The following is a 13,345-nucleotide window of genomic DNA, read 5'->3' on the forward strand; positions in this document are numbered from 1 at the left end:
ACCCTCTTCTCCTTTGTGGTTTCAGTTCAGCTCCACAAGGACTAAGGAGGCTCCAAAAACACAACCTTAAGAAGTCACAAGTTCGTGCCTCATAGAAACAGAAGATACTCAGTGTTAAGAAAGCGGTTAAATTTAAATCTGGAAATTGCTGATCGCAACTGACCTTAAAGCTTCTAAATACGCCATCCCTTAATTAAAGTGATACTTTCATCAATGCTATTTTAATCTTTTGCGATTTCTGATGTTTTTGGAACTCGAACCTAGGACTTTATCTGTTTTAGTCAGGGATCTTCGTTTCTCGGCCACCCTTGTCTAAGACAAACACAGTTCAAAATAACAAAAAAGGAAGGCAACTCCTCAGTTTAATATTTGACGTTAGGACTGGCTGGTTAAAACGTCATTTATTTATTTATATATTTTTGCTCTCTTTTATATGTAAGTTTGTTACATTTTTTTGTTATATTCACGTTATTTCAACTATCATGGAACTTGTTTGATTTAAAACTTTTACTCTTTTCTTATTCATTTCAGTAATATATAGCTCAGTTAATTACTTAAAGCAATAAATGTCTTTTTAACCTTAATTTTTTACTATTAACAGCCTCAAAAATTAAAGTTTCTGCTTATATACATTTAAAAGATGACACAGAAGTAACTGGACAAGTATTTTATTCGATAACTTAGAGCATGCCATTTAACCTCAACCAAATGTTTAGAGCTCTGAAGTTACATTGCGAACTTTAATTGGTTTCATAAATCTTCAAAATAAAGAATTTCGATCTCCTTGAACTAAACTTTCTGTAATGGGAAATTTTTTTTTATCGAAGAAATATAATTTGTTGAATGAAAGAATTCAATAATTTCTTATTTACTCATGTTATAAAAAGATGTAAACAAATTAATGCAATTAATTTGAAATTTATTTTTAAGGACATTTACGAAGATTGGTCAAATACAAACAAGAGCAGATTTATTTAAAAATTTTCAAGGGTTGACAAACCTATGAGAGGTAATTTTTTGTGGTTATTTTGGCCGTTTATGAGTAAATTTTTAGATCTTAGTAGGTTTTTCAAGCATGTATATCTTCATAAAGGATTGAAAAATTACTATTGCAGTTTTAGTCAAGCGAGAGTAAATCACTTTGACAAATGAGATTTTCAAGTGCATAAAGTAATTTTTTTTAGTGTAGTTATTTAATTTAAATAAAATTCTCATTATTACCACTGTCGGTGATTATAGTAAACTATCTGCATAACGAATTCCCTTATAGGGAACCGTCTGCACACCCAACAATAAGCATAATGCAGCAGTATTGTTAGAAATATTGATTGCAATAGTACATAATTTGCTTTGTGAATTATAAACTAACTGAACATATAGAGTTCCTTTACAGCATAGTTTCCTTACAGCACATTTCTTCCTGTAACGAAGTTTTTAATCGGAACGTTAAAAAATATTCAGATTTTAATAACGAAATAGTTGTATCTCTGTGATAAAAATTTTTAATCGGAAGGTTAAAAATCGTTGAAATTACTATAAAGAAGTGGCTGTATGCCTGAAACCAATGTATTAATCGGAGCTTTAAAAAACATTCGAATTACTATAACGAAGTGTTTGTATCCCAGTAACGAATTTTTTAATCGGAAAGTTAAAAATCATTCATATTACTGTAAAGAAGTGGTTGTATCCCTGAAACAATTTTTTATTTGGAACGTTCAAAAACATTTAAATTACTCTAACGAAGTGGTTGTATCCCTGTAACAATTTTTTTATCGGAACGTTAAAAAACTTTCAAATTGCTATAAAGAAGTCATTGTATCCCTGAACAAATTTTTTGATTCGGAATGTTTAAAAAAAAACATTCAAATTACTCTAACGAAGTGGTTGTTGTTGTTGACGTATGCCTGTTTAGGCACAGGGGATGCAATTGTTCTTGTTTTCCAGTGGCGCCATCTATGGCCAAGAATTCGACTTCTTCCCATTCATACCCATTCATACACCCAATCATTCATCCGCAGATCGTAATTTTGACCTGAATCAGAGAACGATCGATCTCCAATCCAGAACCCCCAGAGGTTTTGATTTGTTATGGGAACATGGAGGACTTTTGCGACTCGACAGATTTAACGTGCATCAGTCACTTTACTACACGGGGAGTCTTCGGCCGGCGGGGTTCAAACTCACGAACTCCCGGACATGGGCCCAGCGCCCTACCGTGTCCCTGTATCCCTGTAAAAAAAATTTACTGAGTCTCACAGTGGACTGATTGTTAAGACCCGGTTCCCAGCAGATCACCGAAGTCAAGCATCACTGGCTGCGGTCAGTGTGCGGGTGAGTGACCACTTGGATCAGTCTGCGTAGGGACCGAGGGTGTGCGGTATTGGTCCTCGTTAAACTGTCCTACCGTAAAGTGCTCGACTTCGCGTGCAGGTCGTCGAGCTACCGAAGCGGGAGTGCCATCCCATCGGCAGAGGATCAAAATTGTGATGGCATGTCTTCGGATCATCCTCAGGGATGTTTCCCAGACCGTCGCCAATAGCCCATTGTGCAGCTCTAGTGTGACGTAAATGAACTATAATAGTAACTGAATAATAATAACTGTAATAATAACTGAAATGATAATAATAAAAAATAGTGCTTTAAAAGCGTTTTTTTTTCTAAAATTTATTTAGCACTTTGCTTTAAACATACAAGTAATTTTTAACGTTTCATTTATAAAATTGAACATTACGATCGAACTTAATAATTATGTAATTATTTATGCATAATAGTACAAGAAAATATTAATTTGTAAAAAACGCTTTAAAAAAAGTTTTAAATACTTTGTTTTACGCGTATTATGAATTTCTAAACAAACATTTCAATAAATATTTACTAAGTAAGATTTGTACATTGTAGTCAATTTATTTAATTTATCAATTTATACATTGTATTATTCAATTTGTACATTGTAGTCAATTTATTTCTTAAGCAAAACATATATATCTTCAAATTTATAAATTGATTTAAATCAATCTGAGTATGAAGTTTTGATAGAAATCTGACTTTCTGTGCCTTATAAGTAAATGAAATTCAAAAATACTATATCGCGATACATCGCTATATCGCGATGCAAAACTGACGATGTATCACGATATATAATTTCTAATATCGCCCAGTCCTAGTTCTGACTGGACCACTTAAGTCGTTCATTACATTTTGAACGTATCACATACACTAAACATTTTGTAACACTTATTTTGAATTTTTTCAAAAAGGAAATTTGAGTCCACTATAAGCGAACTACCAATTTCTTAGCTGTCCACTATAAGCGTATGAATTAAATTACAGTTCGGACTGGACCACTTAAGTTGTTCATTACAACCATGTGCTCACTATATCCGGGAGTTATTATAGTGAGTATTAGTTTAAATTTGTAGAAGGCCCCCGCGTGTCAGAACTCCGTTCCAAAATTGGCGATCCCAGAATAGTGGAAGATCTTAGTACTTCCAATGGCAGAGCCTCAGCATCTTCTCAACTTTCTTCACGCTTTCCAACACCCATCTCTCCTTTATTATTACTTTTTCTTTTTCTTCCACTGTTTATTTATATTTTTTTTAAGAAATCTCATCTAGTTGCTCATAATTCGCTAATTATTGCTCTCATCTTTTTCATCTGGACAGTCCTCTCCCCCTCTACCCTTGGATTAATTAAGCGAAAGAAAATCGTCGTACTCAAGCAGCTATCGTAATACGAGGTAAGTTTTTTTTCTTCTTCTTGTTTTGGGATCTGCTATTTACGTAAATGAAAAGTGAATGAATTGAGTCTACGTCTGCAATAGTTTAAGTGTCACGTACATATGTCAATGGGGCATATAAATAAGGGTGTATTATTTTATTTGCTAGAGCCAAAGAACGCTTGTTATTGGAATTTGAAACAATATGCACAGTATAAGATAGCTCGCTCAAGATATTGCACGCTTTTATTTAAAATAAGGGAAAATTTTTTCCACCGTGGAACCACCATGGAAAAAAATACCTCGCAAAAAATAGGTTTCTTTCAGTCAAAATGGAAGAAACTCTTTTTTTTTAATAAAGAAATGGCCAATATTGAATTAAAAAAATATCAAATTTAGTTGCAATCTAATACTTTTATTAATAGTGTTAGTTTCTAATTCATTTAATGAATAATTTGTAAATAAATCAAAATGGAAAGCAAAAAGTGAAATGAAAAAATTAAAACAAATATTAGTTTTTTCTCAATATTTTGCATAAAAGAGTGTTGCAGAATTTTATTTTAAAATTACATAAAGAGCTTTTTAAATATTACAATAAAATAGTATATTGTATTGTACTACAAACCACGATTGCAAATAGCATACTAATTTTCATAACCAAATGCTGTGATATAGTACGCTACAGGTTTTTACCAATATATATTTTTAATACAGATTTATTTTTTACATACCTAATCAAATCATTAGCCTTATATAATTATTAAATAAAATTTGAAAAAGTGGTAAACAACTCATAAGGCTATTTTAATATTTGATCTGAAAATCATGAAAATATTCATGCACATTTTAAAATGCATTTTCAATTATAGAGTTTTTATTTTAAATTAAACTTGTGAGTTTTCAAAGATAACATTTCACTCAGAGAATTTTTCACATTTCGGTTGTTTTATAATATCTTTTTTTAAGCTTTACTGTTATAACTTCAGTGTGAATTTATAGTATATTATTAGTATTAGTTTATTTTAATTGAAAAAAAAATCACTATTAAATTTCGAAAAATAAAATATAAATTCACATAATTTATAGATATAAAACTACATATTGCTTAAGAAAAAAAGGATGTCATAACTACAAATTCAAAACTAATTATTATAATAGGTTTTTAAATAGTTATCATTAAACAATTATATTTTGACATTTTTTATTTCTTTTATTTTGTCCATTTTCTTCCATCATTTCCGGTTTTTTTAAACTTTCTTCCTGTATCCTGGAAGAAATAGTTTTTTTCAGGACTCTGAAATATAAATTATTACTAGATAAGCTATTTGTTGTTAACATAATCAACTGAGACACTGCGTTCAATATATTGAGCAATATTAAGACGAATTTATTCGCTTTTAAAAATCTCGTATTTTTCTCATATTTTTTGGATCTTTTGCCCATGTAAACATTTGTTATAAATTTATAGCTTAAAAATTTATATTTAATAATTTTTTTTGTTCCTTTTTATTTTTTTGAAAAGCGATTGTCTTGGCAAATATAATTGGATTTACTTCGCTGGTCGGAATATTTAATTACAAAGGAAAATTAATATAATTAATACTTTATTAATTAATTATCGAAAAAAAGATAATTATTAATGAATTATTAAAGGCAAGAAATTAGATTCAAGTAACTTTTCGGACAGTTTCATGGCATATAAATATTTTATTATTTGTGGACAGTGGAATTTATTTCGTCATCAAAATGTTCGGAATTACACTCTAAAAATATCCTGCAATAGGTATGATAAAAACAAAATTATATAATTGTTATATAATAATTAAGCTAAGCTATTTCTAAGCTATTTCTCTAAGCTATTTCTTTCTAAGTAATAAATTGTATTTTCCGCTATTATTTAAAGCTTGGGGCTGACCAGTAATGTAAACAATGTACAATCTCAACGTTTCAAAGCTTACTGAATGCTTCAAATATATTAAATAAGGCTGAACAGAGTAAACAATGCAAAAATAATGCCACAATATTCGCGATGTTCATGCATTGAAAAGAGTATAGTTTTTCTTCATTTAAATATAATTTACTTTCTGAATGCCCGTTCTTAGTGTGCTGTAAAACAAGAAATTCATAATCTATAAATTGGTATTAATATAATTGGCACTAAAGTGAAAGGCATATGACACCATAATTAAAGAAGATTAATTATAATTTTTATTATTATTATTTGTTGCTCTTTTTCATTGACTTTACATAAATAGATTAAGCAAAACACATTTTTCGAAGTTTATTTCTTTAAAATGAAGATTGACTATCGGAGGTGTCATTAGGCAATAAACTTCGTCATAGGGCCCGTAGTACTTTGCTCAGTCATAGATGTAATTATCCATTACACTATAGCTTCCTCCATTGCACTATAGCTTTTGTGGGCCGACGTAGACACACATCAAGGGAAAGGAGAGATGGGAGGTACAGTACCCGGATTTACCCCTCGAATAGAGGTTATCGAAGCGAAACAGAAGAGTGCTACTTATTGGGCGAAATCCTTGTTGCTTTGTTAGGGTAGGAATCTTTAGTATATATATATATATATATATATATATAAACTCTGAGTTCTATATATTTGCAGCTTATGCGCAGTTAATAAAACTTATTAAATTACTTCGTTTTTCTCTTTGTTTTTATTGTGCTATATATATATATATATATATATATATATATATATATATATATATATATATATATATATATATATATATATATATATATATATATATAATTATTTCGAAATTTAGTCACTGTGATTGTAGTCGTTTTTAACATCATTGAGTGCATAGATCACAATACCTATGCACAAAATTCGCTCAAACGCTATACTCTTTAGAGGGTTCTATGTCGGCAAAGTTATTTAAGTACCTTTTGCATATAACAAAGAACTGATATGCAAAGCTAGTAAGCTGTTTATGTTTTTAAATTCTTAATGAAAATTCGTCGCCAATATCCCGTTGTACAGTTCTAGTGCGACGTAAGTAAAAATACCTACCTGAATGAAAATTCTTTTCTTGCGTTTATAGCGAGATGCGGCAACAAACCGATCAATAAGTTGGGATGAAATAAGCAGTTAACAGCGAACAGTTAAACATAGCACATTTTTCTACATTTTTGTTTCAACTATACATCTCAGTTTAAGCAGGATCAATATTAACTTAGTTATAGTAATATATTAATATAAATAATAACTTAGTTATATTTAATATATCAATATAAATAATAACTTAGTTACATTTAAGTTTTAATGCTGCTTCATAACTACTGCTGGAGAGCGATACGTTTTATCTACCGGGATTGGTCAGCTATACTTTCTATTTTTCATTTTCCTAACTGTTTTGGTTTTCATTCATTTTACGAGTTTGTGTTAGGATAAAAGTGTTTAAAGTGTTTCTGTAAGAATAAAGAATATTATCTGACAAAAAAAATCTGAAATTTATAATTTCGTATCAGCAATACAAAACTAGACTAAAACCCACAAGTATCTAATGAGCTAATATTTGAAAACCACTCCGAAAGGAAGCGAAAACAGTTCCGAGGTTTGGCGGGAGCAGCGATCAGGGGGTGCTGCCCCTTAGTTAAATTTTGAAGACTTTCTCACTGATTGCAATTTTTCGTATGAAAAAAAAATTGCATTCAGAGGTCTTTGATTGCTGGAAAATATTTACCCACGAATAACTCGCAAATCAGGTTATCGTTCGTACGCATAAAGATCGGATCTACTGAGAATGGTCTAGAATTGTTTAATTTTCTGTTCTTCTTAAGAAAAATCTAAACAAAAATTCGAAAACTAACAATGGACTGAAATTTTTACTGATTAGTTTTTAAAAATTAAAAGTGTTGAAAAATGTTTGTATATTTACTGCGCGATAATTAGCTTTAACCGTAATAATTACTTTTGTGTGGGTTAATTAATGGATTATAAATATATAAAAAATCTGGCAATCATCTGTCGAAGATGTGAACTTATAAAATTAAATTACCAACGTTTATATTTAACCGAATTAAATTACACAGTCAAATTACAAGTGTTTATAATGTTGTACTCATTTTTAACAATTATTTGGATTAATTTTTCATTAAAAAATATGCAAATATTTGAAATAAAAAAATAAACTATTTTATTGTTCATAATTTATATAAATTATAATTTTTCATAAAATGTTTCTAACATTAAGCTACACTAGAATGTTGCATGCATCGCATTTTGTAAAGTCAATTTTATGTGTTGTTTTTTTTATTTTTTTGAGTGAATTTAATATTAACAGTTTTTATGGTTATCATGATAGCCCATATAATCTCAAATAACTGAAATATTTCTTTGATAATAATAAAATGCTTAAGATAAAAAAATATCTTTCATTAAAAAGAAGCGACGAAACAGGAAGTTGTTTTAATTTTTTGATACCACTTGGAAAAAAAAAACAATGCTATCTGTGTTTATTTGAACAATAGACTCGTGTCATTAACAGTTTGGAAAAAAGCCACTAAGGGGTCAACGTCATTTGAGTTAATTCAAACCTAAGGTTTGCTAATTTAAAGCCCCATACAAGAAGTTAAAATTACCTTCAGTTTGATGACCTCAGCTTAAAATTTAGGTGAAATATTTTTGGTTGAATTTGTAATTCTATAATATTTAGTTTACAACTGATTAGTGTTAAATATTTTAAATTTATAAAGCTTCTTCTTTACTTTTATAAAGGTTATTCTTTTATTCCTTTCAGTAAACTTAAATACTATCATTATCAATTGTATGAATTTTATAAACGTTTTTCGTAGGAACTAGAAAAAAAATTGTAATTGTTTGCAACCCAAAGTAAAATTTTCTGAGCAGTTCTTAGTGTGGTCATCCAAGATCCCATGCATGGCCGCAAAAATCAGTTCAATTAACGAATTCATCCTTAAAGTATACTAAATTTTGAAGAATTTATAATTTTTAGTATTGTAAATTTTGACACTAAATCAATACATGTTTCATTTTATGATCTATGATGGTAATATACAGGGTTATTCATAATTCCCTCCGGGGTTTCGAAGCGTTATAGCGAATATGGCAAAGCGAAGACGAATATGGCAAAAAAGAGCATATGAATTATTCCGCAAGTATTCAAATTTTAATTTAAGCAGCTGCCGATAGATGGCAGTAACATGTACCTATGAAGCCAGTTGTAGTAAAGAAAAATGGCGTTTACAGGCGGAGGGAATTATGAATAACCCTGTATTTTTTTAATGGGACAAACTTTTAAATTTGTATTTTATTATGTTTGCAATTATAATACTAGAGGCCTCTACTACACAGAGATAGGCGAGTTTTGAAATTCAGGCTGGTTTCGCTCCATGATTGGATACTTCTTTGTTTTAGTCCATCTTTGTATGCATGCTGGTGCTATTTTTAAAGCGCAGTTCGAAAAACATACAAAATATCCCGTAAAACCTTTTATTTATATACATTTCATTCAATTTAAGCATTTTTAAAAATGATTTCTCTAAATAGATAAATATTGTGTTCATTTTGTTAATATCTCCGACATAAAAATAGTCGAATTTGGAAATCCATTGTAATCAATGTTGAATGTGTATTAATTATCAACATGCTTGAAATTATATACTCATTTTTGAGAAAAATGTATATTTTTAAAAAGGACACATTATACTTAATTTTGAGTAATTTTTAGTTTGTTATTTAAATTAGTTTCAAAAATAAGATACCTTATTGTAATTTTTCTTGGTGATTTTCTGTTTAAATGAGGATAATTATAAAAATAATTTTATAATTATTCTTTCATTTGATAAGGATCGTGGAAATTTTGAAAAGTAATGTTTTTACATCATTCTGAACTGTGCAATTTTAAATGACAAAATCACTATTTGAATAATGTTTGAGAAATTAAAATTTAAATTTTATACGCCTTAATTCGATCAAATTTCGGATTTTGTCATTTAAAATGACGTAATTTTAAGTTGTAAAAATATGTTTTTCTTAGATTTCAAAATACATTCATTTGGATATATCTAAAATGCAACAATAACATGTTTCATTTTAGATTAACAAGACCTTACAAAATTTTACAATATATCTAAAAAGAAAAAAAAAAGCTATCATGGTCAAAGATTTTACCAACGCATTGATTTCATAATAAAAGTGATTAAATACCAGTAATTGGAAATCAGTTAAACTTCTGGAAATCCGAAACTTGAATTTGAAACCACGCAAAATATATAAAGTTTAATTGGTTTTGTAATTTTTGTGATTGAATTAAAAATTTGTTTTGGAAAATAAAAATTATATTTCTGAAAAATTCTCTGTTTTAACCGCAATGAAACTATTTTGAAAATTTAGTAAATTTATGTGTTTTCCTTTATTCTGGGAAAGTAAAATATCAATAATTAAATATATATCGCCTTCAAAGGAAAAAAAATATTATTCGAGAATCCTAATCTACAAAACAAATAAGAAAAACTGTTAAGCTTGAGAGAAATAGAGAAGCTGAAATTAAATGGTACATAGCTAGTTTGTTATAATTTCGTAATAAATTTTTCAAGTTGAGGAAGTAAGTTAGTACTTTAAACAATAATTTTCGTGAATTATTTTCGATTCAAGATCAACGCTATTTAGTGCCACTTGAAAATTACATTCGAAACAAACAATTATAGATTTCAGTGCTTAGAGTGACAAAAATTGTAAGTTTGTGGGGGGCGGAGTTATCGACCATGCCAACCTTCATCTATCAAAAGGTACCTCGTGATTGAATCAAGAGAGCGTGTTTAATATGCCAGTGAATTGATGTTTAATATTCGAAGTGGTAGTTACGCCACAAGTTCTTTTTTTCAACAACAACAGAAAAAAAGCGAAATAAAACTAATGAAAAAAGTAAATATATATATATATATATATATATATATATATATATATATATATATATATATATATATATATATATATATATATAACCATAATAAGCAGGCTGATTTTAGTAGAAAAAATATAAATTTTTCCTGCGTTAATAATGAAGCATTATCGAAGCTAAAATATAACTCTGCAATATTATTGAACCTGTCTAACTTAATAACGTAATTAAAATATAAATATATAAGACTTTGCCTCTACGAATTTTTTGTCATATACGTTTCACTTTTACCCAACTTGTAGCTCAGTTTGTTTCAACTTTTGATTGTCCACCCAAGAAAAAAAAATTACAATCATGAATTTTAAGTTAAAAACATGAATTTGCAATCATGTATGTTTAAGCGTTCGTGCTCATGTTTGCTCACTAGCTTGATATTTCAATTCCTTGTTAGCCATGCAATACGCAAAAAAAAAAAAAAAAAAAGAAAGAAAATTATCGGCTTTTTCTAACTATCTATAAACATACGCATTTGTGTCTTAGAGAATAAGAGGGTGGGTTGTTATTACCATTATTTTCTCTATCAAAATTACTGTTTCTTCCCCAATAACAAATTTCAAACTTCAGCTTAAATACGTCTTTTATTCGCCGAAGACCAATTACTATTAAACTTTGAGCAACAAATTGTCAAAATTTGCTGCAACCGTAACGTGGGAGTGAGTTGAACCTTCCTATCGTACTTCTTAAATTTGACTATGAGATACTATGGTTCAACTTTGGTTTGTTTCCTACGAAAGCATGGCATGGTTTATTTTAAGCCCTTAAATATATTTCATTCAATGGTTATGGTTCATATACATATAACCTAGATTATTCTTCAAAGTATCGGTGTTACGGTTCAACTTAGAGTCAATTTTTCGGAGAGTACTAGAACACTAAATAGCATTTGGGAGAGTATTTTACCTTGAACAATGACAATTCCCAAAAAACATTAAGGAAGCATTATTTATATTACTTTATATTACTAATTTTAACCTTAATTACTAAAAAATATCATCCGTAGCATTGAATTAATGTTTTGTCATAAAAAGAAACTTTCATCATTTAAAAGTCAATCTTCTTTCTATTTCATTCTTATTTTATGATCTTCCTTTCAGAATGCTTTTGAAGATTCCTCGTTAGATACTTGTGTGTTCAACTAAATTACCGTATATTTCAGTGTATAAGTGGGCTTTTCAAACCCCCACAATTTTATGATTTATTTATGATTAATTTAGTCTGGGGTTCTATTTAAACCGATAATAAAGTTGGACATTCGCCGATCGTGAAATATTGATGAATTTTAAGCAATGAGATAGATATGAATAACTGTCTGTCAACTTGCCCCTTTCAAAATCTTCGTCAGATGTTTGACTTATACACCAGTAATAAAGTTGAACATTAGCTGATCATGAAATATTGATGAATTTTAAGCAATGAGATAGATATGAATAACTGTCTGTCAACTTGCCCCTTTCAAAATCTTCGTCAGATGCTTGACTTATACACCAGTAATAAAGTTGGACATTAGCTGATCATGAAATATTGATGATTTTAAACAATGAGATAGATATATAACTGTCTGTCAACTTGCCCCTTTCATAATCTTCGTCAGATGTTTAACTTATACATCAGTAATAAAGTTGGACATTAGCTGATCATGAAATATTGATGATTTTAAACAATGAGATAGATACGAATAACTGTTCATCTATTTACCTCTTTCAAAAATTATGAAAAAATAATGAAAACATTTAAAATAAACCATAAAACTGAAAATGTAAAAATTCCAGAACATCATCTGTGTTGGATACGTTAGCAGTGTCGTCATACAGATTCTACTCTACAATAGATTCTATTTCATCCTCATCTGCTGAGTTCCACAAAAATTCGTCTTCACTCCAATCGAAAAATTCGAATTTCCGCTAGTTTTTAAAAACTTTTACAATAACATTTGAATCCACGTTTTGCCAATTTTTTTTAACTTCAGAAGTTTTCATATTAGGAGTTTTAAGCGGTCGACTTATACACCCGACATACCATAAATTTACGATCTCATCATCAAAAATCGGGTTATATTCGAGATTTTAAAAGGGTCGAATCAAAACTTTCAAAAAGGGTTCTAATTATTTTAATTAAAATTTTGCTCTAACTCTATAGTTTGTAGAAGAAAATTTGAAAGCTTTGTTACTTTTATGAATAGGATCAGTTTTAGAAATACTATTTTCAATGAAGATTTAGCTACTTAAGATTCATTTAAATAGTTAAATATTTATTGGATTAAAGTATCTAAATTTTCTTTGCATATAAAGGCTAAAAAATAATAAGAAATCGTACAATGTGAAATATATTTTTATTAGTTTGTTGAAAAATCGATATTACCTAGCAAAATGATTAAATTAACACGGACCACTTTGCTGTTATAAAGCGTCCATATGAAGCATGGCATGGTAAATTAGAGGGTTATCGTTTTCTTCCTGTAACAGCCCTCTACATATTCAATTTGCAACGATATTAACTCATGAGTTACCTTGTCTTCATAATTGGATTAATAAAAAACTACAAAAATATGAAGGTTTATTTATTCAGGATCCTTTTGTTTTCAGAATTGAGTTTGAAAGTGACAAAATATTGATATGAAGATTTATTGATTCAGGATCTCCTTGTCTTCAGTTTAAAAGTGACAAAAATAGGGATATGAAGG

The 13,345-nt window shown here is 29.0% G+C and overlaps 1 protein-coding gene across 1 annotated transcript in view; it reads left to right on the plus strand.

The window, feature by feature from the left end:
- The first annotated feature begins 348 nt into the window (after positions 1-348).
- The window catches only part of LOC107453200 (uncharacterized), a 76,047-nt gene continuing 63,050 nt past the window's right edge, over positions 349-13,345 (plus strand). The window contains exons 1-2 of the mRNA XM_016069926.4: positions 349-435; positions 3,663-3,736. The gene's annotated coding sequence lies outside the window, so the exon portion shown is untranslated. The remainder of the gene's footprint in view (positions 436-3,662; positions 3,737-13,345) is intronic.

This window comes from Parasteatoda tepidariorum, chromosome 9 (assembly GCF_982258835.1).
Source record: "Parasteatoda tepidariorum strain Cologne lab strain chromosome 9, Ptep-v5.0, whole genome shotgun sequence".
Lineage (NCBI taxonomy): Eukaryota > Metazoa > Arthropoda > Arachnida > Araneae > Theridiidae > Parasteatoda > Parasteatoda tepidariorum.